The sequence below is a fragment of the Pollicipes pollicipes genome, unplaced genomic scaffold (genome assembly GCF_011947565.3).
Source record: "Pollicipes pollicipes isolate AB1234 unplaced genomic scaffold, Ppol_2.1 Scaffold_6052;HRSCAF=7182_pilon_pilon_pilon, whole genome shotgun sequence".
NCBI classification, from domain to species: Eukaryota; Metazoa; Arthropoda; class Thecostraca; order Pollicipedomorpha; family Pollicipedidae; genus Pollicipes; species Pollicipes pollicipes.
In genome coordinates, this window is record NW_023596805.1 from 20601390 (window position 1) to 20607913 (window position 6524).

The 6524-nt window shown below is 49.1% G+C and overlaps 1 long non-coding RNA gene across 1 annotated transcript; it reads right to left on the reverse strand.

Annotated features, from left to right (window-relative positions):
• Positions 1 to 1038: 1038 nt before the first annotated feature.
• On the reverse strand, positions 1039 to 5972 carry LOC119104524 (uncharacterized). The gene is made up of 4 exons (XR_005094951.1): positions 5885 to 5972; positions 4607 to 4726; positions 1921 to 2062; positions 1039 to 1473 (listed from the first exon to the last, which is right to left on the reverse strand). It is a non-coding gene; the product is annotated as an uncharacterized LOC119104524 (long non-coding RNA).
• Positions 5973 to 6524: the final 552 nt, after the last annotated feature.

Sequence of the window (6524 nt, forward strand, 5' to 3'; positions counted from 1 at the left end):
GCCATGCGCGGCTTGTAACCAGCGCTCCCGAAATCCTCAGAGGAATGGCACATGTGCGACATTTAAGCTGACGAACGGCAGCCGGGGTGAAATGGGAATCAGTTAAGGGAGGGAGCACCCAGGAAGTCGGCGACTGCCAAACGTGAAAATAGGAAGAACGAAACTTCAGACGACATGACCGCTCTGGAGCCCAGAAGCTTCATCGCCGAGAAGTGGCTAGTGTTGGGTGTATTTCACGCATGTTATACTCACATAAAGTGTGAAGTGTTGCAGGAGTCTCATGGACATGACCGACCCAGGTTTTGTTTCTCACTTTATGTAACGGAACGACAAAAACAAAGCGGTCTCGTTACCAATTGCCTTTTTATGACCTTTTGCATCACTACCAGGAGCGCTTGGGTGCATTTTGGTCTTCATACGTGTGACATTTCAGCACCAGGAGCAATTCATGATACCGCGTGTGACGTGCAATGACAAAATTGCTGCCGTGTCCCATAGAAGATTATGATCCCGAGTTGTCTGCGACGATATGATGTCGTGTTCCTGGTGTAAACGGACTGTGATGACGTCATCCAGTGACTGTTGAGCTGCCAACGTGACGCTAAGCATGTCTTGTCAGCAGTAGCGCAAAAAACGCGGCCTCACATAGACGGCAAAATTTGCCGTTGTTCAGCCACCACTGCGTCGCCGTCCTTCGCAAACAGCACGGTGCAGATGAATGCGACTGCTTTTGTCGTTATCAATGCTGTAGCCCTTTTCTTTCATCGCAAGGTGCAGCATTTTCTGCAACGGAACATCACGAATTGTGTGATGCGTCTCACGTCTTCGGAGCCGCAATGACAATTTGACATGAATCATGTGTTTTGGCAAGGGCCGTTTCGGGGACAGTATTAGAGCAATATATAGCGATGTGAGTTGGTCGTGCCTTCGGAAAATGGGCAGCATGTTACCTGCCTACCCCTTTGTGATTTGGGATGTATATTCGCCAAGGGCTTTGACAATCGCAGGCTGTTTGTAGGCTCGAGTTCTGTTCATGTCTGAGATGGGGATAGCCTTGTATTTCGCCTTTTCTATATGTCTATCATTGCACCCGATCTGAGTCTCCCAGCAGCCTGGAAAGATGCTGAAGTGAGCCAAAGCCATTACCACTCTCTAAAACTGTGGATCGATATCAGGCTCGCTGCCGGATGCAGCAGTTTCTGTCACATCGGTGTGAGACATCTTATGTTTTGCTGATTCCGAGCAAACGCCAGGCTGGCCGTTGTAGTCCTCAGTCTGTAGCCTCAGGCTCAGGCGTTCTGCTGGGGACCACTGCAGGTGACCGCCGCCACCTCTCCTCGGCTGCAGTTATCCCGGGTGCTGTGGCGACAATTCTTCAGGTGGCTCTCGGAGCCACTGCAGCTGACGTCATCCATGTAGAAGTTTTCAGGTCCTCCGGCACCGTACGCGGAGCAGCAGTGTGCTCTCCCAGCGCTGAAAAAACAAGTGATCTTTTATTCCAGTAGTTCTCGCGATCACGAAATGCATTACCTAAGTTGCGTACCTCACAGTTGTAGTGTATGGAACGTCTGAATACATGACCAGTTAATGTATTGTTTCTGGCACTGGTCAGCTCATAAATGTGGGTAGTTTACTACTCATTCAGCATGATGTTGAACATGACATGAAATCCACGCTAAGCATCTTGCAGTTAATTGAAATTACATGGGAGCAAGTATTTACCGCCGTATCAATGCCTCACAAAATTTGGTAACAGTTGCACGCATGAAAGTAACCCCACCGGCGTCGCTGTTTGCCAGGGCGATCGAAGTGAGGGTGTTGTGGCGATGGACATTAAATGCAGCGTATGATGTTGCGAAAAGGAAAAAAGGTTCATAATGTGCCGGGAGTTCAAAAAATACAGCGACCTAAAACACGTACCTAAATCCTAATGTTCGGCAGACAACTGACGCGTCCACATCCTCCCACTCGTCGTCACAGACATAGCCCCAAGTGCCGCCGAGGGGTCTGAGTTCGACTCGGCCTTGCGCACAGGAATTACCTCCAGCCAGCCGGTACTCATCTGAAACGTCAACAGTGCTCACATGGCATAGTTTTCCAAGTTTGGATGGACGCAACCACAGCGCCATTCAATGGCCTCTTCCTTATATTTACTAACGATAACCCTCATTGCTCATGAATTTTCCGGCTCCTATCATATACGTCACGCGTAACTAACCGCTCTGTATTTATAAGGAAAGGGACGTATTCAGGGAAAATAAACCTGCGCATAGCGTACCGATCATTGGCGTCAGTGCGCGAAAAGCTGTCATGAGCGAGCGGAGGCTTGTGAGCGATTCACAATGTGTCGCTGGAAAAGGGCCCCACTCGCAAACTGCACTGTACAAAATGCTCTGACGCAAAGCTGGCAGCGAGCGTGCCGGAAGCCCAACACACCACGGTCCAAGCGCTTTCACAAGACGACGGAACCACGGAATCCGTTGTGAACGTGTTGACGCTTAGTAGCAGTAGTCAGTCATCGAGTGCAGCACAGCAACGTGTAATCGGTGTGAAGACCATTGAAAACCTGGATTAATTCTTCCGCGTGATCCTTTTCTTCAGATCATCTGTTCTAGTAGTGAAATATGTGGCTACAAAGAAAGCCAAGTGCTGTGTGAGCGTCAATATTTTTTTCTAGCAGTGGGAGGTCGCTCATTGGCTGTTGGGTCCAAACGGCGACGTCATGTTCGCTTGGGGGGGGGGGGGGAAGGGGCATTTAATGCGCGCGCGCATGCACGCATGCACACTCACGGACTCTCGGGGAAGCGGCACAAAGGAAGCCTTTTTTGCAGGTAGGAAGCTTCGTTGGAGCCCACAGGCGTACAGAAACAGCGCACCGTACATGTCCACTCCGTCATCCTCTGCCTCTGCCTCTAAATGATTGCTGCTGAACGCGGTGCGCTACCGTCTATTGCAGTCAATGTGAGGTTTCCTGATCACCAGATTGTCGAGTTGTAATTAATAGAGTTATTGTCGAGTTGTAATTGTAATTATTGTCGAGTTGCTGTCGAGTTGTAATTAATAGAGTTTTTGTCGAGTTGTAATAGTAATTATTGTCGAGTTGTAATTAAATTGTTATTGTTAGTTGTAGTTAATGAGTTGTAGTTATTGTCGAGTTGTAATTAATAGAGTTATTGTCGAGTTGTAATAGTAATTATTGTCGAGTTGTAATTGTGAAAAACTGCACGCGAGGCCTGCGAGGGACACAAAGGTCATGGATTTCTCAAAATGCTCCATCGATGTATCAGTGATGAAATACTTTGGATTAGCGCGCGCCTAAGAGTCATTATGAACGATTTGTGTTTGACAGAATTGCGCATTAATCCTCATCGAACGGACTATGTTCTTGTACGAGCGAGGGCAAGGTGCAGAATTGCACGTCAGATGACGACACAAACTGGCGAAAAGTTCGGGCATCTTCGGCGTACAAAAGGCAGCCGGACTGAGTGACGCACAGTAGAACGCTTATGAACATCGAAAGGGGGAGTGAAGCCGAAAGGGATCCTTCTGGAACACCTGAGGCATTGGTCTCCACTGGGAAGTGTTTCCGAATAAGTTTTAGGATGGTAATAATAAGTTGAGAAGTTTTCCGGAATAGCGAATATAATCTGAACGAAATGAGCTACCACCAGGGCGCAGCCAAGAGAGCTCGCTTCAAACGTGTACGTGTTTTTGTGTAGTTTTGGTATTTGTGTATGAGGAAAATAGTATTAACTCGCATGCACAACCATCATATGACCACAGAGCGCATGACCTAAGGTCGGGTCATGACTTACTTCCATGAGTGTCCCGCAAAAACACATGATCTCGAAATATGCAGTTCTCTAAAGCAATTTGGGGCACAGAATTCGGCGGGTATACTGAAAACCTGTTGTCGTGTCAATCTAATGCAAAATGAGGTCACAATGGGTCACGCGAAAACACGCCAGACCATATGATGTCACCCAAAGTCAATGATTTATTTTGCCAGTAGCGTAGAGGTTAGATGAACGAGTGTGACGCGTGTAACCACCTCTATGTTGTGTTTCTGAAGCTGGTGGTGCACAATTTCATGCATAAATGTGCCTGTTCTCAGTTTGTTACACCAGCATTGTCAAACGCCGAATGGGCTATGTATACCGCGTGCCACAGTTACGCGGTGCTGAGCGCCTGCAGATATACAGTACACAGTTAACTACCGCAGAAAAGCATTGCACTATTCGCATACCCGGTTAGCAATTCAATTTTCAAAGTCGATAGTTTAGAAATTTGACCTAATTTGACCTCCAACTGGTCAGCAAAACTACAACTATGTCAGCCTAAAATGGTAGTTTTGTGTCTGGATAATTTGGTCAAGAGCACATTGTGAAAGAAAGCAAAAAGTAGCGTTTGTGTGGGCTACTGATAGTCCAATCATGAACCTGACCTGACCTGACCCTCATGGGGAAACACAATGGCCGGGTTCCCCTCGCATCGTTCAGATCCTTACCTCAAGAGAGCAGACATTTGCTCTTCCGTTACAAATGTAACGCCTACTATTGGACACATGCATCATGGCGCGACACTGCGTACATATTTTTCCACTTACAGCTTCCATGCACGACGCCCGGACAGACGCGTTCCGAGCACTCGCCCGAGTTGCACGTGAAGTTGGAGCGGTGCGTGGAGCAGTCCTGGTCGAAGGTGCATGCCTGGCCTGCGCTTACACCTGTAATGTTATATGGGTCAGTGCAGCGTCTCTCAGTACCGTGATTTAACGATGACATTTCGCGTATACGCCACGGATAGGTAAGACTGGGCTTTGAACGTCAAGTCCGAGGTGCCAAATTTTGTTTCACGCTGTTTTGCGCCGTATGCGCCATAGCAGTCAGCACCAGAAATTATTTGTTTGCCTTGTGCACTGGAAATCGCCTAAGACTTTTATCCTGGTTTAGATATTCCTAAGGCCTCCGGAGACAAGGGGCTGGAATTAATGTCATAGATGTTGTACAAACTCCGCCTTGAACACTGATGATACGGGTATTGCAACCACATCTCAAATGCTTGTGACAATGTGGAGTAAGGATTTGCACACATCTTTCATTAAAGTGAGTTAGATGCTGCTCACTGTTGCACTATCCATGGTGCCAGCAGTGCTTGCGCTTCCAGAATGATTCGACCAGCCATCATTTGGTCCCTACGTCTACAAGATCATTGATGCTGTTCTCAAAGAAATTTTCTTGAGGGAGCCGTGCGAGACACGCAGCATTCTTGACACACTCAACAGCGGTGGATGTGGCGCGGGTTGCCGTCGGGCTCTGACACGTCCCACAATGGTGGATGCAGCGTGGGTTGTCGTCGGGCTCTGACACGTCCCACAGTGGTGGATGTGGCGCGGGTTGTCGTCGGGCTCTGACACGTCCCACAGTGGTGGATGTGGCGCGGGTTGTCGTCGGGCTCTGACACGTCCCATAGTGGTGGATGCGGCGTGGGTTGTCGTCGGGCTCTGACACGTCCCACAGTGGTGGATGTGGCGCGGGTTGTCGTTGGGCTCTGACACGTCCCACAGTGGTGGATGTGGCGCGGGTTGTCGTCGGGCTCTGACACGTCCCACAGTGGTGGATGTGGCGCGGGTTGTCGTTGGGCTCTGACACGTCCCACAGTGGTGGATGTGGCGCGGGTTGTCGTTGGGCTCTGACACGTCCCACAGTGGTGGATGTGGCGTGGGTTGTCGTTGGGCTCTGACACGTCCCTCAGTGGTGGATGTGACGCGGGTTGTCGTCGGGCTCTGACACGTCCCACAGTGGTGGATGTGGCGCGGGTTGTCGTTGGGCTCTGACACGTCCCACAGTGGTGGATGTGACGCGGGTTGTCGTCGGGCTCTCACCTGGCCGGCATTCGTTGTTAGCTCGGTTCCAGTATCCTGTCGCACAGGCGCAGATACCGTCCGTGCACACCGAATGTGCTGTCATAGCCTGCAACGATTAGCCAACGCACTCAGCGGCGGCATGAGAGGGTGACGCTGTTATACACGGTCGCACTTCTAGCGAACTGGCAGGACGTGTCAGATACTGGGCTTGACATGCAGACGCTGGGGAGGCCGACGGAGTCGCTTGCGTCATCTCAGCTCCACGCGCTCCATTTGTCATCACCATTAGGTCGCATACAAAATCACTTGTGAGATAGACATGTCCATACAGATAGGAATGTAGCCAACAAATCAGCAGATACATAATTAAATAATTTACCAACAGACGGACAAAACATTCCGGACATGATCTAGGCTCTTCGAACGTCTGGTGGTACAGAAGCTCGGTATGATAATATGCTATTGTCGGCGGTGCCAACAAGTAGGAAGTAAAATTTTTGCTACATGGCGGATATTTGAGCGTTTCACTTTTCACTATTTACATTATGGTTTGGTGTTTCCATTGTTGACGGTTTTGAATGGCCTTATCATTATTTGGAAAATTGTTTAAATTTGTTTCCACCGATTATGCTTTAGCATTTACCAATATTATTCGCGG